We start from the raw sequence: 23,941 nt of genomic DNA on the forward strand, positions 1-23,941 counted from the left end.
ATAGATTTCTCTTAATATTTGGAACATGCTGTCACGTACATGCCATGGTCAAGTGTATGGATTAATTCTTGCTCATGCCATATGAATCTACACCCCATGCGAACCCACCCTTGCTATGTCATCATAGAACCTTCTAGAAGTTATGCCATGTCATCACCTACATCATTGATGATGTCATCATGGAACATTCTAGAAGATCTTTAGCCACCCTCCAATACCTATAAAAGGAGGGGCTCACCATAGAGCTCCTCAGTCTTGCCAATGCCAATCTTGGGAGCTCAAGGAGTCGAGACCTCCAAGTAACTTTGAGTTCGAGTTCTAGTTCTTATCTAATCATGGTATCTAGTCTTGTCTTGTCTTCCAATATACTCCTATTGTCTCGTCACCTTGTAATCTCATAGTACAAGATCTTGTCTAGTATTGTCTTATATCTTGTTCATCCCCATCAAGGGAGATCTTGTAATTCTAATATCTTGTATCCATACCTACGGTTCCGAGGTGTGGGATCCTTCATATCCTATTGAGTCTTGTTTTCTATACCTATGGTCTTGGGTTGTGGGATTTTTCATATCTTGTTGTCAGTGCCTTGTGCCCCTACATGGGATTATCTTCTAATCAGAATTATTGTAACAAATCGTGTATCTACTCTAGTCTCTTGAGCACAATCTAGTGCTCCCATAATACATATAACACATTTGAAAGATTCTTGAGTTCACCATTTGCAATAACAAAGAAAATAGTACCCATGCCCTCAGGAGGACATTTTACATCATTTCCAGCTATCACAGTGATGGATTTTTGCAGAGGCTTCATAGAACTATATAGACCTTTCTTGTTGGCCATGTGATGGGAGGCACCACTATCCAATATCCATGAGTCAGTGTTAGATATTTCTTGCACCACGGGACACACTTTCTCAATGGTCTAACCCCAACCTTGCTTTAGCCATATTGGTTGTCTCCTTCCCTTTAGTCTTCACGATGCGATTCTTTTCATCTGCCTTCTTGACATGACAATCTACAATTGCATGTTATTTCTTCTTGCAGAAGAAGCACTCTCCTTAAAATTTTTCTTACCACCCTTCTTCTTTTTGTCACTATTGATAGAGAAACCACATTTTCCTTTCACATTGGCAAAGAATGTAGCATCTCCATTACTGCTACCTTCTCAAGCTTTAAGCCTCAACTTCTCCTCTATTGATAGTGCACATAATTCCTCAAACATCAAAGGGGTCTCACTTGAGTGTTTAGGGCAGTTACCAATCCATCAAACTTTAGTAGACAAATCTAAAAACACCTCCGAGTTAGCTCCTCACTAGTCTTTTGTATCCTAGTGCCAACCATCTGGTCACACAAATTCTTGATCTGAGTGATGAATGCTTTAGATGTCTCTCCTTCAGCAAACTTCTATGCTGCTATAGTTGATTCTCCAACTTTTAAATCTTTCTTTGATTTCATATTTCTACTAACTCCTCGGTACGTTCCAAGCCTCTAATGCCTTGATTGTTTGTGTTGAATCAAGGTAAAAAATGTTCTCCACATAACTTGTAGCTAAGGCACACAGTGTATCTACGTTCCTTCATTTCCAAGCTCATAGAAGATCTACATTTGGAGGAATTATAATATTCAAACTTGATGTGTTTGGGGTGGGTTTTGGTTCAGGGTCAATTCCTAGCACTATCTCTATAAGCTCATAAGAGTCAAGGATACTTGTGATTTTAAACTTCCACAAAGTATAGTTTATACCATCCAACTTGCCTTTGCTAAAGGCTGGTGTTGGACAAATCCTTAGTGTTTGAATTGTTGGTACAGTAGCACCACCACCACATGATGCGCCAGCACTACTACTTGATGTAGTAGAATATATTTCTTTTCTTCGCTATTGAAGCCCTTGCCTCTCATGTACTCTTCACTCCTCAAAGCCCCCTAGGCTCTAATACCATGTAGAAATTACACATCATAGTTGGACAAAATCTAAGCAAGGAGTAGAGAACACACATCAAATATGAGAATAATGTAGACTACTTTAATTTCAAATGAACTAATACAAAGATGGCTTTGTCCACTTGTGGGCTTCCATTGTGAAGCTTAGATGGAAATCTAGAGACTGATGATAGGTGAAGAGCTTAGGATATCTAGAAGAACTCTAACTAGGTAAAAAGATAGATTGACAATGGCGTTAGAGGGGTTTTCCTTTTATAGCTTGAAAAGGTAGTCTGATTGGCATGTCCAATCATATTATGAACCTTCCCTAGTTGGCTAAGGAATATTCCCTTTAGTGTTGAGCTAGGGGTGCTGCCCCTAGTGGATACCCACCAAGGGGGCCACTGGCCCCCCTAAGACCCCCTACCAAGGACTCGCTTTCGTGGCCCTTGGACCCCAAAATAGGGGCCCTTGATAACTCCCACATCCTACAACTTAATGCATTGTGCCTCGAGTTTCTACTTACTGATATAACTGCTCTATCTAACCTAAAGGCTAGATCCACAAAGGTCACCTTTTTGCCATTCAGTCACATAGACCTCATTTGAAATACAAGTCAGGACTGTCCATGCTCACACATGACTTCTCCTCATAATGGGGCCCTTACAACTTAGAGAACCTTAGATCATTGGTGCCATCCATCTTATTAGGGTGGGGCATTAAGCATATCTAAATTAGGTAGCTGACATTTTTACGAAGACATTGGGTGTAGAGAAGCTTCGAAGATTTTAAAACTTACTTGGAACTGCAGAGATGCGGTTGAGCTTAAGTAGGAGTGTTGAGATAGCAAGCTCAATACATGTAAACATTGATAATGAACTACCTAGTTAGATCATTCCATACATCTACACTTAGCATGGTGGTCGTCATTACGATCCTCATATGGTCACTAGCTTGTTATATTTGATTAGTTATACACTGTTTGACTTAGTAGACTACTTTCTTTTATATTGTATCTTATCTATACTTTGTGTATATTGTATTGTGTGAGAAAGAAATGAGAAAAAATGGAAAGAAAAAAATTTGACATCCATCTCTCTTCTTTTGTTATTGAATGAGGTTCTTCTTGCATTTATTGTATTTGTTTGGTGCAGTAGCTTAATCTAGTCCCCCCACCATGTGATTCGTGACAAGCGTTGGTTTGTTTTAAAGATAGGCACATTGATAATACTCTACATATAGCATTACCTTCATAATCTAGGGTAATTGACCATGGATAATAAACTAACACATTTTGATTTGATACTTGGAAGGCATTGTAGCTTTACCTTCCATTAAGCATGATATATGTATGAGATGACATGTCTCATGGTTAAAACCTTTACTAAACTCTGTATTTTGCCTTAACAAGTTATTTATTAGTTTTTTCTAGAGATGATAGAACTAGCTAATTTTAGTTTGTCATGGATAGGCTACCAAAAAATTTAATAGCTAAAATATTGCCTATCAATGAGCTAGTAATGAAAATAATAAACTCAAACCAATGTTCATGCCTCAAATTTCTCATTGTAAGTGACTAAGATATACCTATGCACTTGCATAAGACTCTTGACTTCCTTTTTTTAGGTACTAGGTGGGGTGGGTTGAGATCCTTAGCACTACAAACTAAATACTTTATCTATGTGCATCTTTCCTCATAGGTTGTAAAATTTAGTTGTTGAGAAAATTTGGAGGATAGTAGTAATTGACCTAAGAGGTTGTGAATAATCCTTATCTCCAAATTGGGCACATTGTTTGGTGGGTGATTTATCCATTTTGATAATAAAACGGATAAATTATTGAGCATTTCCATGGTCGGCACCCCTTCATGCTTGTGGTGATGCGGATATCTATTACAATGGTTCCTAAAAATGGCAGATTTGTAGATGGAAGAATGCTTTGTTGGACTCAACACTAGGTCTTGATATAAGCTACAACATCCTACTACATGGAGATCAAGATTCTTGTAAGCACCATCACACTGACAAGAACTAGATTCTACTTGAGAAGCATTTCGTTAATAGTAAGTATAGATCTTATCTTTCCCTATCAATCTCTTAATCATTAATTGTTTATATACTTCATTTGCTTATGGTTGAATATTAGCTATTCCTAAAGTGTGTTGATACATAGAGATGCTAGATAACTGGATATGCATGAAATATACATTGCAATTGCATCACTAGAGGGCTTGTTCCACGTAATATATATCAACTAAATTTATCATGTATTAGACTATGGATTATGGTTCCTACCTTGCAACTTCTTGACTAGATATGTGTTGGAAAACACCTATTTGATAGTTAGATAATAAGTTTTAATATGCATGCATGCCTAAACAAGTAACTAAATATACTTATATGCCTACAAAATGAACTCGATTGTTGTTCTTGTGGTTAGCCTTGCAAGTCACCAATGCTAATCAAGCTAGGTCAGTACATTGTGTATTAACTAGGGCAATCCACATGGAGAAGTTCTATGCATGATTATTGCATATGTTGATGGTACATACATGCATAGGTGTATAAGGACATAGCTATATGCTATAGTGACTTAGCTCTTTTCATGCATACTTCTTATGGCATCAAACTTGGGAGCATCGTAGAAAAATTACAAACCATTTTGCTCCAAATGGTTTGGGAATCCATGAATATACTAGCCCATAATAATAGAATTGGATTGAACACCCAAATCTCATAAATTGGGCTAGCCTAAAGATGTCTTAGCCTACACAAGGAAAATTGGCCTAATTGGCATGGGATTGTGGGAAAGTCACGCTATCCCTCAGGTGTGTACTTGATAGTTGAATGCTTTGGGATACCTAATTTTTGCTCATTTTGTATATAGAAATTTAATGCCTCATATTCACAACATTGACATGTATTATATTGTTGGATGCTCTAGGGTGAAAGCACCTATAGGTGGCCTAGAAAGTAATGTCAAGAAAATTATTTTTTAGCATGTAAAAGTAGGCATTTGAATAGTATTTATAATGTCAATAGTTAAATATGATAACATATAAATATGATAATTTAGACATGCAAAAATTGGTTTTTCTCCATTTCAAAATGTTTGGCATTTACATCTCGCATGCTTCCAATTACACACAATTCTTTGTATTCAAAGATTAACCATTGGATAAAATCTTTGAATATGATAATTTCAAAATGTGTCAATCCATTGTAGAAAACTTTGAGAAACTAACCATTGGATTGGATGCATGTTCTAGGAAGGAAATCTTTGATGAAGTCCTCCATTCTATGCAAAGTGATTCAAAAGAGTTGGGAGCAATTATTGTGACAAATATTTGCAACACTTTGAATCATGTGAAGATCCTAAGATATTTAGATGAAATTTTTTGTGAAGAAATCAACAATGTTTATGTTGATGAATGGAGAAAGTGGGGGACCAAGCAGCACTGATATCAGCACACTACAAGCTACCAACCTTACATGAATCAACAAAATAAACCTATATACAATCAGATATCACTTGGAAATGACCAATTCATGGCTTGTTCCCTACATTTGTATGTTGTAGACAAGATCAACAGAGAACCCACATCTATCAAACTGTCAAAGATTGTGTTTTATTTTTGGTTGGATAAGACAAGGGTGTTTTCCCTAAAAGGGTTTTCCATACACCTTTTAGAGGAGCCTCATGTAGTGATTCATATTGTTCATACAAGTATTTATTGATACTACAACCTAGCTTGGATGTTTATTGCAACACTTGCTAGTCATTGTACTATAGCGCTAAGAAGTTTCAAAACATTTACTATATTATGTTGAGATATCAAGCTCAAACATGAGATGACACTCACTTATGTGGGTGATCATTTTTACACTTAGATCTTGGCGTAATTAGTACTTGCATCACTTTTAGTGATACTTCGCAACTGGATATCAGTTAGTCCACCTACTTGAGTTATGTGGTGATACTTCGCAACTGGATATCAGTTAGTCCACCTACTTGAGTTACGTGATGGAATGCTTGTGTATCACATATATTGTATTCTCTCCCTTATCTATTTTCCAAGTTGGTATACTTCACAATCTTTTTGCATATCAATCACTTTGAACTTAGGCACGCCTGTCTCATTGTTTCACATGATTGCATATTCTTTAATTGTTGCACATTACATGGCCAATATGTTTATGCCAAATGTCAATATCAACCATAACACCTACACCTTATGCAAATGTAGCAGCCTTTAGCTCAAGTGCATTTACATCCAAGATAAACATCATTTCCACATGCTTACCTTTTGTAACTAGTTTACATCCATTCTTGAAATCTTCCTAAAATTTAGCCATTCTAATTAATCTTTCCTTGCAATTCTTGCTCAACCATTTTCCCAACAGAAACAAAGTTCTTTGTAATGTTAGGCATCTGTAGCACATCAACCAAATACTTAACTTTTCCATCTTGCATAAATAATGGAACACTCCCAACATGAGCAATAAGATGTGTTATATTTTCAATTGTTTCTACAAAACCCGACATTTCAAGATGTTTCATTTCTCTAAACCGTTCTCCATGAGATGTCATAAGGTCACTCATTGTTGATGCATTTGTATTTATTGCATTCATCATGTGATGCATAATAGATAACTTGCCATTATTAATATGATTATTAGTAGATGCACAACTGTTATGTTTCCTTTATCCTTTTTTTAAATTTCCAACTCTTCTCTTTTTTAGACAATCATATGTAATATGGTATTTCTGACCGCAATTATAGTATTCTCTATTATTATAACATATATTCTATATCCTCTATGGCTCCCCCTACCTCAAGATTTGTCTCGACTACCTATATGCGATAGCTCTTATGATTCATGGTTGCCTCTAATTTTTCCCATAATGGCTGCCATCGCTGCCTCTACCACCACAATCTCTCCCTCTAGAGCACCTATTTTGAACAATTCTTGCTTTGTGATGAGAACGCAATAAGATCCAAGTTTTTTTCTTCTCATATTAGATGTGCAAAATCAAGAATGATATTTCTTGTGTTGATGGAGGTTGTTTTACTCTCTCAAGCACTCCAAGACTGCAAAGATGACTCACCAATTGGAGATTATATAAGTGAGATCTCTACAGGTGTACTCCATATTATGTCTTCCTTGTAGACTTGTTCTTACAAATCACAGCTCCTTGCTTGGATGCTACTCTCATACCATGAAAAGATGGGGGAGAGAGTTGGAGATTGAGCTTTTGCAAGACACACAACACAAAGAGAATGTACACAAGATAGGATGCTAAAAGCCCTAATCTTTCTTGTTTTTCTTCCTATCCACTATGATGGCATGCATTTTCTCATTATAAAAATGTAAATAGGTATTTATTTGATGTTGTATATTTGGACGTGTGGGTCTTGCAAATACTGCATCAATGGTTGGCTATAAGAATTATGTATCTCTATTGACAGTCATACAAGGAAAGCATGAGTGTATTTCATGAAGGAGCAATGTGAGGTATTCTCTCACTTTTAGGATTTTAAAAATCTAGTTGAGAAACAAACAAGTGTGCAGATTAAGTACCTAAGGTCAGATAGAGAGGAAGAGTATCTCTCCAATTAATTTAAAAAAAATCTAAAAAATAATGGAACTTAGCGGCAGTTCACATATATGTAAAATTTGCAAAAAAATTGTGTTACTGAAACAAAGAATAGACACATTGCAAAAATTGCACAAGTCTTGATGGTTGGTGGAAAAAAAACATGGCTTATCATTATTGGATTGAAGCTGTCTCTATAGATATGTATATTATGAACAAGACTCCCACTATTAAAGTGCATGATGTGACACTAGAGGATAAGTTTATTGGAAAGAAACCAAATTTTTCACATGTTAAAATATTTGGACAAATCACTTATGTACATGTGCATGATGAGCTAAGAAAGAAGTTGGATCCCAAAAGCTAAAAAGTATATATTTGTTAGTTATTTCCTTGGGTAAAAGGATTATTGGTATTATAATCCAATTATATGCAAAGATATGAGTAAGCAAAGATGTGGTATTTGATGAGGTTTGGTATTTGATGAGACGAGAAACTGTTGGTATACTACTTAAAAAGTAGATTATTATAGGAGATATAAAAGAAAAGGTAGTTGTAGAAAATGTGGGCTTACAATCACATACTTTGAGCGTCCTCTTCTAGTAGATCTACCAAGAGACCATGGATGTCACTTTGATTATGTGTGTAGAATGTGCAAAGCCTTGTATGGGCTGAAAGAGGCACTGAGACAGTGGCATGACAAGATAACACAATAGTTTGTCTTTATTGATTTTCATATTGGAAATGCAAATCATTCGCTTTATGGCCATCAGTGTGATAGTGGTAATGGTGTGGTTATCTTATATGTGGATGATTTGATTGTGGGGGGTGATAATGTGCAAGAGGTTGAGAGCATGTGAAGAGTCTTATTAAGAAAAAATTTGACACGAAAGACTTAGAAGAGGTAAAGTACTTTCTTGGCATTGAGGTGATTAGTCCCTCAAACACCATATTGGGGAATATGGGACTACCACGTACTGTATTACGGCCTCTTGAAGAGAACTTGCCATGTCCCCTTCCTGAACTGGAGTAGAAAGCTTGGACCTATTCACCACTTCTTTCAGATGTCTCACTCTGCATGTTGATCTCTTCAGTGATCATAAGGGAGACCAACTCATCGAAATCTGGAAATGGCTTTCTGACATATACGGAAGTTACAAAAGACTTCCAAGCCTTTTCATTGTTAAGTCCACCCAAGGTAGATGACACCAAATCATCATCATCAGGCATTGCATCAATCACTACCAAGGCATCTGCAATGCTCCTTACCTTCAGTGCATACTCATTGATAGACATCTTCCCTTTCTTCAATGTATTCAACTCTTGCTTGAGTTGAATCTTTTGTGCCTTTGTATTTACGGAAAACATACTTTCAAGTATGGTCCAAGCTGCATATGAATTCTCTGCATTTTTTATATGTCCCAGCATATTATTGTCAATTACTGCAAACAGCCAATACATGATCTTTTTTGTCTTTTGCATTCCATTCCTTTCATGCCTTTGTCTCTTCTGCAGTTGGAGGATCACTCACCTCTGGCTCCTTTTCTTCACCTGAAACAAACTCGTAGAGGCCTTTTTCAATAAGGAAGTTCTTGACACGGAACTTCCATGAAGGGTAGTTGTTCTTGTCAAGCTTCTCAATGATGGGGTTTCCACTGTTCTCTGCCATTATCACAAAACTAATACCAAACAGCAAGCAAATCTTCTGCAACCCTCGACGTGTAGTGCACAACAATACACCAGATAGCCTTTTTCACTGTCTGCTCAACAATACATGCAATCTGCAACCAGTTTGCAGATAAACCTTGTGTTTATTTGTTGGTAAACACCTTTGAACTTACAGATCTGAAATCTGTAACATGTGCACCTGTATACGGCAGACACAACTGAAATTGCAGGGTATCTCGAACTGCTACCGCAACCTTGTGGCTCTAAAACGAGGCCTAAAACGGCCTCAGATGCCTAAAATAACTGCGGAATAGGCTGTTCTGCAGAATACACAGTGCTCTTCGCGTACACCAAATCTCACTGCAATTTGAGATTTTTGCTCTGCCCTGCTTTCGGTGCCTCCACAGGCACTATCCAAGAGAGAGAGTGGAAGGATGGGAGAGCTTCTTACCCGTGGCTTGCTTGCTCGAGAACCTTGGTTCTTCTCCTTCACTTCAGCCTTCAAAATCAGCCTCTCTCAATGGCACAACTCTGATATCATGTCAAGAATCGTATGGTGGGGGGACTTGCTCAAGATGCTGCACTGAACACACATAGAATGCACAAGGAGAAGCTCACTCAAGAGACAAGAGAGATGGAGGCCAAAACGTTTTCTTGCTGGTTTTTTCTTCTTATTTTTCACATTTTACAATGTACACAAAGTATAGATAAGATACAACATAAAGGAAAGTGGCCTACTAAGTCAAACAGTGCATAACCGACTACACTAGTTGACTAGCGCTATAACTATGCCAGATGTAAATAGGTGTAACAACCTGAATATAATAAGTAATGAGTCAGTGGCCATGTGAGAGTCATAATGACCACCGACATGCTGAGTGTAGACGTGTGGACCCATCTAACCAGGCGGTCCATCATCAATGTCTGCATGTGTTGAGCTTGTCATCTCAACACTCTATATGTCAACTCTTGTACTTTTTGCCAAATCAGATCTAGCACATCCTTGTAATTCTCATAATAGCATCCCATCTCTCTAATGTCATTGAGTCAAAGTTGGTACAATCCTTGAAACCTCCCATATACTTGATCACTCATGCTTGAACCTACAAAAAACAAAGAAGAAACTCCATATAGATAATGAGAGGATTTCTCAACTACTAATAATATCATCCCGTACATAATTGATAACTTTTAAGGCATAGTCTTCAAATCCTTGCAAAGAAAAACCTGCCTTATCTTCATCATCCATAATATAAATTCCTTACATACATTTCTCAACATAATCAACCCGAGCATTGACATCTTCATCCAATCTCCCATGGAAAGTCACTATCCTATAATCAATAACTGCCAAATAATAATACCAAACCACAATTGGTGCTCCTCAATGGGGGCACAAAAACAGATGTCATAGTAGTAGTGGTAAAGGACAAACCTCTCTCACAATCCAAATATGGAAAAGAAAAGGAGTGTCGTATAAGTTTTTGGCTTGGTGCTAGCCTCTACTAATGCACAACCAAGTCAAGTTAATCTGAATAGCGACCTCCATGACACTTAAGATCACATAAATTTGTAAATATTTCCCAAACTTCACCACCCAAGACAAGCATTAAAAACTCATTGTCCATGTAGCACAAGGTAGAGTTTATCACCAAAGTACAACAACCATTTATGAATCCAAAATGAGCTATAAGTTTCACCTCTTTAATCTTGTACCAGAAGATGGAACATGCAATTAACCACCTTGAAGATTTCCTATGCAATGTATCACTTTCCCAAGATATGATGCCATTGTCCACTTTCTAAACATGTGGATGTGCTATTAACATTCAAAGAAATATGCTATCATTGTGGTCGCATTGCCATGATTCAACTCGACTAGCAACAAGTCACATAAGATGGTATCAAATTTATGTTCCTCAACCTCCCAAATTGGGCTACAATCCTGCTCAGTAGTTCTTTGCCAATTGTTGTGTGTTTGAATCAGTTGATGCATCCCACTATTATTAATGAGTTAGCTTTGCTACTCATCAATTGCTACTTAGCATAGACTCAAACATGTAACATGATACCTGTAACGTTCTGATTTTTTTTCACGCGTGAACTACTTCTATAAGACATAGGGATTCTTTTTTTTAAATTAAATAAAGGCAAAAAAAATTCCCCTCTCCTCCAGCCAACTGTCGAGCTGGAGGAAGAGGGAAATAGAATTGAAGCAAGCTCCTTGTTGGAGCTTGCTTACACTCTCAAGCATGCAGCTCGACGCGTGGGGGAGGAAGGATCTTATCCCCTCCCCCCTATTTAAATCGTGGCTGCTGGGAGAGGCAGGAAGGCGCTGCCGTGAAGACCTTAATGCTACTACTGTGAAAGAAAGTGCCCGACTCTGAGTAAGGAAGAGAGAGGTGGTCGTCACTGCCTCAGGTAAAGGGAGTGAAGAATCTGGCCGTGAGGGGGAGAGAAGGAGTGGAGGCGCTGATTGCCGTTGAGTGCCACGACGTTGTCGTCCTCTGCCATCGCAGTCCGCGCCCCCATCCCGTCAGTGCACCGCCGAATCGGTGTTTGATCCCCCCCCACGTGGCCTAGAAGATTTAGAAGCTTCTTGGGGGGAAGCTTCTAAGGCTCGATAAGCCCCCTTTCCCCCCAAGAGAAGTCTGACCTTAAAGGTCTTATTCTCCCCCCCGTGTCTTAAAAACCTCCTTAGGACCCCTTCCTATGGGCTTTGGGGTTACCCCCCCTCCCTCCAAATTTTCCCCTAAGGGCCCTTAGGCCCCTTTCCTATAGCCTTTAAAGGCTACCTTTTTTCCCCTTTAAAATTTCCTCCCTAAGGGCTCCCTTAGGGTCTCGTTTCCCCCCCTTGGAATTTCTCCCTTAGTCTAGAGGCAGGGGGAGCCAAAGAGGTCGTGGTGGATGGCAAAGAGGCCAAAATGCAAACAGTAATGTTAAATGCTACTACTGTGGTAAAATGGGTCATATGGCTAAAGACTGCTATAAAAAGCAGAATGACATCATGAATGGAAAATTGCAACAAGGGAATTATGCATCTTCTAGTAGACAGGGTGATGACAGAAATGAGCATTTGTTCATGGTGCAACACATGAACAATTCTGTGACAAGTGCAGAAGAAAGCAACGATGTGTGGTATGTTGACTCAGGTGCATCAAACCACATGACAGGTCATGCAAAATGGATGGAGGATGCAAGGAAAATGAAAAAACCAGGATTTGTGGAGACTGGTGATGATACTGCACATCCTATTGTGCAGATTGGTAAAATTCCCTTGTCTATGCAGGATGGGAAAAAGAAATACCTGTCCGATGTATTTCATGTCCCGAATATCACCAAGAATCTGGTTTCTGTTGGTCAAATGGTTGAGCAGGGCTTGCAGGTCAGATTTAATCCTCATGGATGCTTTGTTGAGGATATGAAAAATAAAGGTCGCTTGATAGCAAAAGGAAAGAAGAAGGGCAGAATGTTTACGTTGGATGCAGACATGTCTGAATTGAGTGCAGCAATGTTTGCACATGGGACCGGTGTAGTTGCAGATATTGATATCTGGCATAAACGCATTGGTCATGTTAATGTACAGCGACTTAAATCAATGCAGGCCCAAAATATTGTTACAGGATTGCCTAGATTCAAGGTTGCAGAAATGCATAAGGTATGTGAAGCCTGTCAGTTTGGAAAACAGGCAAGGAAACCATTTCCTAGACATGTTCAAGAGAGTAAGAAGCCATTGGAATTAATCCACTCTGATGTGTGGACTACTAAAGCTGCATCTCTTGAAGGCTGTCATTATTTTGTCACTTTTATTGATGACTATAGCAGAAAAGTTTGGGTGTATTTTATGAAAAAGAAAAGTGAAATTTTTGGGCATTTCAAAACTCTTAAAGCTATGGTTGAAAAAGAAACAGGCCTGCAAATAAAATGCCTAAGGTCAGATAGAGGGGGAGAGTACCTCTCAAATGAGTTTGCAAGTTCTTGCAGAAGCATGGCATAAAGCAGCAATATTCATGCAGTCATACCCCACAGCAAAATGGAATTGCAGAAAGAAAAAACAGGCATATTGGAGAGGTATCTCGTGCCATGCTCAACGAAAAAGACTTGCCAGATTTTTACTAGGCTGAAGCAGTTGCTACAACAGTCTATATAATGAACAAGACTCCCACTGCAGCAGTACATGGGATGACTCCAGAGGAGAGGTATACTGGTAGGAAACCAGATATTTCTCATTTGAAAATTTTTGGTTGCATTGCCTATGTACATGTGCCAGATGAGTTGAGATCCAAGTTGGATCCAAAAGCTGAGAAGTGCATCTTTATTGGTTACTCTCTGCAGCAAAAAGGGTATAGATGCTATAACCCTTCTACTCGTAAGTTTACAGTGAGCAGAGATGTTGTTTTTGATGAGATGAGTAGCTGGTATAAACCAGTAAATGTGATTGATGATGTAGATGCACAAAATGGTAATGCTGCACAGAATTCACAACAGTAGTCACAAAATATTAGTGGAGCTGGAGCGTCCTCTAGCAGTGGTTCACATTCTTCACCATGGACAGGCAGATTGAGATCAGGAGAATCTTCTCAAAGCAATGCAGATAGTGGTATGCAGGTATCACGAAAAGGAAAAGAGAAGGTTGATCAACCCATGTTTGATGTGAATGCAGGTCACTCTTATGTGGATGGTGAATCCAGTGGCTCAGAACAGAGCATTGATGATGAGTTGGGTATTCCTTCTATTGTTACACCTGGAGTAAGGAAGACCAGGGATGTTTTGAGAGAACCTGGGAGTGAACCTACTTTGCGCAGGTCTACGAGAGCTAAGTATCCTGTGGATAGGCTGAAATATGATGGATTTACAGCCATTCACTATGCATATATGGTCAAAGTGATACAGGAATGAGAACCCACTTCTTTTGAGCAAGCCATGGGAAAAGAAAAATGGGAGAAAGCCATGGATGAAGAAATGGATGCCTTGGAAGCAAATGCTATATGGGAATTGGTACCTTTGCCTAAAGGTAAGAATGCAATTGGCTGTAAGTGGGTTTATAAGGTGAAGCACAATGCAGATGGTTCTGTGAACAGATACAAGGCAAGATTAGTAGTCAAGGGGTATGCACAAACATATGGCATTGACTATGAAGAAACATTCGGTCCGGTTGCAAGGATAGCAACCGTAAGAGCAGTCATTGCTATGGCTGCATCAAAGGGATGGTCTTTACATCAGATGGATGTAAAGAATGCCTTCTTGCATGGTGATTTGCAAGAAGAGGTCTATATGGAGCAGCCAGTAGGTTATGTGCATGCTGTTCATCCTGAGTTTGTTTGCAGGTTGAAGAAAGCCTTGTATGGCTTGAAGCAAGCACCTAGAGCATGGTCTGACAAGATAGGACAGTATCTTGTCACTATTGGCTTTCAGATTTCCAAGGCAGATTTCTCACTTTATGTGAGAAAAACAGAGAAAGGTATTATGCTACTTGTCATTTATGTTGGTGATTTGATTATGACAGGTGACAGTGATGAAGATATCCTTCATGTGAAAATGCTATTGAAGCAGAAGTTTGAGGTGAAGAATTTGGGAGAGCTGCGTTATTTCTTGGGCATTGAGGTGATTATATTACCAAGTGGGATAGAGCTCTTGCAGAGGCAGTATAGATTGGACATGCTATCCAAATATGGGATGATAGGATGTAAGCCTACTTCAGTTCCTTTGGAGCAGAATGTGAAGCTGAGCACAGATGCAGGTGAGCTTCTGGAAGACCCTACTATGTACAGATGCATAGTAGGAAGCTTGATTTATATGACTATTACCAGGCCAGATTTGAGCTATGATGTTGGATTGGTAAGTCAGTTTATGCAGGCTCCAAGGAAACCGCATTTGGATGCGGCTAGACGCATACTCAGGTATGTGAAGTCCACATTGCAGTATGGACTATTTTATGAGACTGGGGTTCAGATACAGTTGCATGGATACACTGATGCTGATTGGGCTGGTAGCATTTCTGATAGACGATCTACCAATGGATATGTGTTCTCTTTTGGGAGTGCTGCAGTCACTTGGAGCAGCAAGAAACAGCCTACAGTTGCCTTATCCAGCACAGAGGCTGAGTACAGGGGCGCAGCAATGGCTGCATGTGAGGTAGCTTGGTTGCATAAGCTACTTTATGATATGCATCAGCCTACAGATGGGCTACAACCTACTCCATTTTCAATTAGAGCATCTAAGGTGAACTCTCTCTTAGTGAACACTAGGTGCTTGACACCTACATTCTCCCAGCACTTTGCATTGGTGTTCTCTTGGTGCATCACATCAGTCTTCCATGGAGGTTTGAAGGGATGCTCTTTTTGTCATTCTTTGTCTTTTTATACAACACCATACATGATGTGGCTTCTATCTTAATTTTTAATGTGAATGGTTGGAATGATACTCTTTGAAGGTTAAGGGAGTGTGTACGGATCATTACTATGAGGCCCATCAAACCATGGGTGACCAACTCTTTAGTCATCAGAAGAGTATAGCAATGGGTAGTAGAATTTAGTAGTAACTTTCAATTTAAGAAACCTATTACATGAGCATATAGTGCCATATTGAAATACTAAAAGCCAAGAACACTTATATCAATGCAGTGTATCAAAATAATTAACATGTGACTCTATCCATGATTATGGATTGGGCTTAGACTAACTTAAAATAAATCTAATATAGTTATGCTTAAGAGGAATTTCTTAGTAGCATCGAGTTCTTTGTGATAAAGTCTTTGAGTATTCCATCCAAAAGTCCATGAAATACTTTCTCAAAGTTGCCACAAGTTGCATAAGTTATGATTAGGAAGCCTTAAGGGTTTATGTCTAGGAAGCCCTATAAGGGCTATCAATATACCCAAACTCTAATATGTGAAATGGGGGGAGATGATGGGAGGGGAAAGTCAGGAGACACCAAGGCTACAACCCCTTAAGGTAGAGGGGAGTCATAAAGGTTATTGGATACCCACAAAGTGTGAAAACCTTACAAATATATGCACCCATGTTAGATGTCATGAGGGATAGCATTGATCTTCTCATAGTACCTAGAATCAACAGTGGCGATGTACCTTGCTACTAAAGCAAGCATTTTTGGCATCCTTCTACTAGTGAAAGAAAAAGGAACTTGGAAAGGGCCATTGTCAAGCCTCTCTTTTCTCCACATTAATATCCTATACTATTATATCACATATTTTCTATTCCTCTTGAATTCTCTTCGGTAACTGATAACTCTACCTTTTCTGATCCATAATCATAAGTTGGTATGGTTGACAATGCAAATTGTGTGGTTGAAAATCTTCAAGTTAAACATGGAAATTTCATGTGCAAGTAAATAAGTCAAAGGAGGAAGTCTTTTTGTGAGTAGTCATGTATTCTATGGGTAATGTCTATGTATGAGTTTGATGTGGTGTGTGTCTTAAGAGATATGTTCTAAAAGGATCTTACTACAGATAATTTACTCTAACCAAAATACTTCATGCATAATCTCAAGTTTCCAAAATACATTGCTACACCACACAGATCGATCGTATACTATTGTTAGTTTTCATTAACAACATATGAATAGATCATGTAATGAGTCTACCAATGGTATTGATAAAGTAGAGAGATATGTGAATGATCATGTTCACACATTACGCTATACCTATTGAATGAGACCTACATTTAAAAGACATCACCATCAGAACAACATCAATAGAAGAGAGAAGATTACAATAGATGGAAGTAGATCGGCTATAAAATATGGAAAACCTCACATTCTACACACATATAATGTATATTGGTATCATATACATAGATGTCTAGCCAGTTATATTTCTAAAGAGAAAGTGTGCGTCTATATACATGCATGTGCATGCATGCATGCATGTGTGTGTGTGTGTGTGTGTGTGTGTGTGTGTGTGTGTGTGTGTGTGTGATTCAAACTATACGTTACTAATTTTATGATTCAAGTTTACTATTTTGGAAAATTTGATATTTGGGGGGGGCCTTGCTCCCACACTACACAATCATGCGAAGCACTTGATCATTGGCTTAGAGAAAAGCTGAACTGGTAAGCAACCCATAGATGAACGTTAATCACTAGGCATGGCTAGTAGCCGCCTTGCAAGCTTCCACATTCTCTAAGGTTCGATGCAGTTGCCATTATAAGGATTAGTCGTCGACCTATCGGCCACTTGTAGGGAGGGCCATTGGCCTATTGATTTGCTGCTTGGAAGCTCGTAGCTGCATTCACATATTTTAGCTTTTACAAGGCTATAGTTTTATCCTAAACATTTTAGCTTTTAATAGAATTTGCTGCATTCACATATTTTAGCCTTTAAAGCTATAGTTTTATCTAAACAATTTAGGCCGCTGACGATGCTCCAAAGATGTCAACATTTTGTGATTTTGAAGAGTGGTTTTAAGATTGCTCATGTATTAAGGAATGGTTTGCTTTGAGCTCTCTCCTTTTGGCTTGACCTTCACTTGTGATTCCCTCGATCAACTAGATGGGCTCGCCTCCTATCCATGTGCTTTTGCTAATTAATTTGCTCTTTGGAGAATAGGTTTTGAGGGGTGTTGTTGAACATTTTCCTGTGGCACCCCTCAAAACCTTCTATTAATAAAGATAGAGGATTTTGATCCAAAGATACTAAGATGGTATTGTTGACTCATCTCCATGATCAAGCCTAGTCAAATGAACAACTCTCATGTTAATCTTCTCTTTCTCTAGGTCCATTGGAGGTTCATGTTGAGGCCTCCCTATAGGTTAATATCTCGTGTCCCTATTTACGTTGAAGTGATCCTTCCCCTTCCAAATTTCCAATAAATGTTCCTTGATTTGCTAATGAAGCATACTTTGGAGGGACTTGATCCATAGAACTTCATATCCTACTTGGCCATTAGCATGAGGGTAGCAATGCAATGACTTTTTGTGGATGACCAAAGACATGGACAATAGGCACTTAATCACTTCATTAAAGAAATGTTACCCTTGGTTGCTTCCTAGTCATATGGGATAGCCAAACTAAAATATTGCATGCCCAACAATAACTTAATAGATGTTGTAGCATCATTCTTGTTTTTGGCCCTAGACTTAGTCCACTTTGTTACATAGTCAATTGCTATAATAACTTATCTAGCCTAGGAATACTGGGTCGTTGATATTTTGGTAATTGAAAGTCAATGTCCCACTTCTCACAAGGTCAAAAAGGTATAGTTGATGTTAGCTCCACATTCTATCTTTTTTAGTACGCACCTTTGTGTACATATACTCAATATAGTATTTGTTAAACCCAACCACATCCTTGAAGGATGTAGGTTATCACAAGTGAAGCTGCAAAACTTTTTTCATTGTAGTATTAGCATTTGGCAATGGTCAAAGTCAAATTTTCCCACACCATTAGTCCACAATCAAACACCAAGTATGAGCCACATGAGCGAGTTTTGTAGACATGCGAGAAATTGGTATAAGGCAATAAATATTTCTTGAAATTTGGCCCCACCCATGTATATGAATGAAAGAGAGACATATCTAAATTCTACCGAATCTCAATTTTTCTAAGAAATCTTTGAATTTTAAAAACACATAGGTGTTGGGGCCTTGCCCATATACTAGTGAGGGGTCAATGTGGATGAGTGGTGGAGCAGGGCTATGCTCTCTCTTAGCCTGATGAAGGCACAATATGACACCCATACAAATCCACATACTTAGTACTGATACATGAGGAACATATTTCATAGAGATATAAAAGGGCCGAGTATAATGTTTCCTCACACAACCTACAATAAAAAATAAGCTTCTGTTGTGGTCAAATTGTGGGTGCATTTTTCTTTAAAAAGATGGTCATCCCTTTCAAGCCAAACATTCCATAGGTACAATTCTCTTATAATTGTCTCCTTCTTCAATGGAAGGAGACTATTACATGTGAGGTGTCTACCAGTCTCAATCCACGGTACACCTTTTAGTAGTCCATTAGTAGGTTTCCCAAAAATGATACCGCCTGACGCTCCATTGGAACATCACAGGGTTTGTCACTTAGGCCCTATTGAGTCTACTTCACAACGAGAAAGTTTCGGCCAAACCCGCTAAGATCGACTTGAATTTTCGGGTTCCTAAAATCAGATGGGTCTCCTAGCAGCTAGCTAGCATTAGTAATTTCGAGTTCTCAATTTTACAAGATTACTCGATCTGAAGCGGACTTGCCATTGCACTTGGTTCAAAGAGAATGGGAGACGGAGGGGAGTGCAGTACGTCAACCCTCTTGCTCATAAGGCAAAATCCCATTCCGGCCCCCTAAAACAATGCAAGTTGGTTCTACCTAATGACTACTTGGTCAATTTACGATCTTCCTATTTCTATTGCCAATTTCAAAAAGCTCCCAGCTAACTTGGACCACCCTACCATTGGACGGTGTCGAAGGGTTTCGAAAGAAATGTCGCAACTTCAGAAGTCCTTGTTAAATTTCAGGATAGAAGATCAATCAAGTGTGACATTTAAACCTTAATCAACATCAACAGCTTTAGTTTCACAAAGGAATCAATTCTGATTTAATAACCAACTGGTTATTCAAAAACTGAAGTTCTTCACGTCCCTTCTTGCTATTTCAAAAAGAAATTCGCTGGTTGGTACTGTATAAGAAACACCAAGATAATTTGTATGCAGAAGACTGGACTCTTGATATTTTAGAGAGAAATAACAATCTTATTCAGATAGGATAGCATTCCAATTCTGTAATCAAACTGTCTTCAAGTTTTCTATATGAACTCTAGAATTTTATAAAAGATTCATGGTTCATATTTCAACATCAATCCAGATAGGCATTGGGTTATTCATCTTTAGTCGATGGAGAAGTTTACAAAGAAGAGCTCAATGGATTTCTGAAAACCCATCTTTCCCCTGCCTAATAAACATTTGAAAGCTCATATTTTGAATTCTGCACATCTGAATTCTGTACACCAGGGTCTCTGTTCAATCCTTTGTCATCATCAGCAAATGCACATCCGATTCAAAACTTCGAATTCAGCAGGATGCACAGGTCCTCTCAGGATAGGAAATCTTTTTCATCCCAAGGGATTGTGAAGCTCTTTGTATGCATCCTAACACAGCCATTAAAAATCCAATGCATTATCTGAATTGGCATCAATTCAACTTTCAGAACCCAAGTCACATCAATGCCCATACTAGACCATGTTGAATGTCCATGTAAGGCAAAAACATATATCCAGGTGGCAGGCATTATCTCCTGCTCTCTCTCTCTCTTTCCCCCCCAAAGGAACTCTCCTTTGAATTTACCTCAGCTATGAAAGGTAAAGAAGTTACAAGAGAATCCGCTCCAAAACTCTTTGATGATAGGGAAAGAAGAATCTCCCCAGCTGGCCACACTCAAGGGAGAAAAATCTTGCATCATGGCTTCAAGAAAATCCGGTTAGGAATGTCTCTGATATCCCAGGTGATGTAAGGATTAGCCTGAGAACAATAGCGAGTCGCCAAATAAAAATGCCTCCAGTCTCCCTCTGTCTACTGTCAGAATCTTCTTCAACCAATAAGACAATCAAGAGTGACTTTTCTTCTTTTTGAGGAAGAATATCACATCACTGAACGCTTCAGAGAACTATGTAAGTGCATTGATGCTGCTTTCCATGGTTACACAAGGATAATAGGCTTTAATACTGGGCCTGATTATGCATCATCTTTGATGTTATAGTTCCGTACTTTTGGCCTGGTTGATTGCAGTTCCTCATGCGGACCTTAGGTGTGCTTGCTGGCTTGAAGTCCTCTTGTGTGTAACATCTTCAACTACGTTGAGTCGTCCATGATACTTGGCTGCAGCTCCTTCCACGCGAAGCTTTCTTTTTAATGCAATGACATTATGACCTTGATTACATCATCCTTTACAACTGCTCATTTCACCACCACTTGTCCATCCAGAACAGCATTTTGGGAATGTGGAATTCATCCCTGAAAATACAATCTGGCTTCCTAGTTGATCTCCGTTGCATCTTTAGGCGAACTCATAAATCTAGGCATGTTCTCCTAAGACGTACACATGAAGAAATCGTCTGACACCATAAGCTTCTTGTCGCCATCTCAATCGAGTTGCAGGCTATCCATGTGACTACAATTGTCTTCCAGCTGCTGCATAAGCACAGTCGTTCTTTTCTGACGCTATGGTTGTAGACCTGTTGAGACGGTTTTTTGTTTTTTTCTTCCTTTGATTGTCACAAACGTTTCAGCTCACGAACCCCTTCTCCTCTCCCAGATTAGCCTCGCCTTCCTTCCTTTTCGTCCCCACACGTTTGCTTTTCCCTCTCTGCTTAGCTTTTGAATCTGCTAATTAGCGACTCTCCTTCCGTGTTTTTTTTTTCTTCTTCCGTTCCTCCCCAAATTAGCGTCCCTCCCAGAACCAGAAAAGCCCCCTCCAAGGAAAAGTAAGACAATACGGACCACAAACATGTACTCCTCAGAGTCACTCTTTCTGAAGGGAAATCTCTCTCTGAATTTTGGCTGCATCTTGGTAATATGTTTCTCTGTACGCATTGGTTGCACATGATGTTCCATTCTGCATACCTGTGGTTGGCATGGTCTGATTAGAAGCCCACGAGTGTCTCTGAAACATATCTGATGTTCTGATGGTTCCACTGGCAAAGCCATTAAAAGTAAAAGTTGTACTTCCAGATGTATCTGAGGTGGAGAATCCCCGACTGTCAAAAGAGGACTGTGGAGGCCATCCATGAATGGTGTTGTTCCTTTGCAAATGGCTTAGATCTTTGGCAATAAATGGCCCTTTGCAGTGCGGACCCAGCAAGTTCTGGTTTTCATAAGTGCGGTAGTACTGATAACGCATTTGACATGAAGGACAAGCCGTCCAAAATGTGAAGGTGTACTGATATTGCTGTTGTTGGTATTTCTGCTGCTGTTCCTTGGCTACAGTAGACCGCACTCCAGTTGGTTGTTGCTGATGATGATACTGCTGACTATTCCAGTAGCGATTCCCAGCAGCACTACTTGCATTTGCATTTTTCCTTGCTGAGGTTCCCCTTTTTGCATCATATATTAACCCCTTTGTCCTATCAGACAAAACTTGAGAAGCCTCTCCAATAAGTTTAAAAGCAGACTCTGCCCCGATGCACTTATTCTTGTCAGGATGAAAAAAATAGGGCAAGCTTCCTATATTGCTTCTTGATGAGAGCATCATCAGCTAAGGGATCAACCTGCAGAATTTGGTACCAGTCCTTCTCATCTGCCCCAATTTGCACCTGAGCAGCAATGTGCACATCGATAATGGCTATCATTTGCAGGATGTTCTCAAGAGCAGGAAAAAGCTGTTGAGTCTACGAGCAATAGTGCTGATGGATTTTGGCAAGCAATGGTTCCAGACCTTTTTGCAGCAACATGTACAGCAACTGCCAATGCATACATTGCTCCATAAGGCATTCCAGTCACTTTCCCAATAGCCAATACATCTAATCCAATACCGCAGGCTTCCCAGAATTGCCAGTCACATTTACTGGCTATTGTATTCTTCCTTTTCTCAATATTACATTTTAAATCTCCTAAACAAGCCAAATGACCAGCATTGGTAAAAGCACACAAATATGCTTCAAAATCAGTGCCTCCAGCTGTGCTCCATGCCCCATGCTTCTCATAGCACATTTCAATGCTTGGCCTCCTTCTTTCCAACTCCTGGATGTGGAGGTTTGGTATCATTAGGTATTTTTGATGCAGCTGGAGAAGGAGAAGACAAAGTCTTGAACGAATACGTGTAACATGTTCACCAGCATCAGTTACGCTTTCCACTTGACCTTGCTCAACATAGGCTGAAAGCATCTCATCATGTTCACCACTATGCCTCCAACTCCTCCCCACTATACTCATACGCAAAAAATAAATGTAAACACAACAACTAAGTATGTACAAAGTATCAAATCAGACACACAATTTTTGGGTGGTTTTCACACCTCGAATGCGCAGCAATACGACATCCACCCCCTCTAATCTTGCGCATCCTCCGGATGGGCCAACTACCCATGATCGTTATCATCAAGATCCACAAACAGATCAATCTCTTCGTTATGCATTTCCGGTAGATCAACAAGATTATCTGTCATATCATCTGTCTCTTCCATTGGAGTTTCTTCTCGTTGCTCTTCTCTTGAAAATTCTTCCAATGCATAAGATCCTCATCATCTCTTTTCTTGAAAATCTTGATTCTTTTTCCAGCAATAGGCACTCTATGCACTGTCCCATCCAATTCTGTCAGCTCATATGTTGCATTATCAAAGATATGTCTGACTATGTACGGCCCAAACCATCTTTTCACCATCTTCCGAAGTGCAGTATGCTGATTTTCAAGGCTGCTATCAAAGACCAATACCCAATCTCCCTCTTCTATTGCTCTAGGCCGCAAGCGATGCCTGCTGTCAAACCTGTCCTTATTCCTTAGTCTAGAAACCTTCAACCTGTCAATAGCTAGCTGAATATCATCAGGTCTCCTCTCCAACTGTCGAATCCAAAGAGCTAAGAGCTCCTCTCTCGTCAAATCCTCCTGCCAAGGTAAAACTGACCAAGTCAAAGCACAAGTCTCAGTCGGCATAACCGGTTTCTGACCATACATCAACTTTGCAGGCATATATCCTGTGGTAACACTATGAGTCGTACGATCAGTCCACAAAGCAAGTGGTAGAAGTCTCAGCCATTCTCCAATCCGTCCTCTGCATGCTTTGGCTAATGCTTTCACTATTGGCGGATGC

General features: G+C 39.3%; 1 pseudogene; it reads right to left on the reverse strand.

Moving 5' to 3' along the window:
• Positions 1-21,657: 21,657 nt before the first annotated feature.
• Positions 21,658-22,844, reverse strand: LOC148025910 (uncharacterized; annotated as a pseudogene).
• Positions 22,845-23,941: the final 1,097 nt, after the last annotated feature.

The sequence above is a fragment of the Lygodium microphyllum genome, chromosome 14, assembly GCF_053477565.2.
Source record: "Lygodium microphyllum isolate KBCC chromosome 14, Lygodium_microphyllum_v1.1.10, whole genome shotgun sequence".
Lineage (NCBI taxonomy): Eukaryota > Viridiplantae > Streptophyta > Polypodiopsida > Schizaeales > Lygodiaceae > Lygodium > Lygodium microphyllum.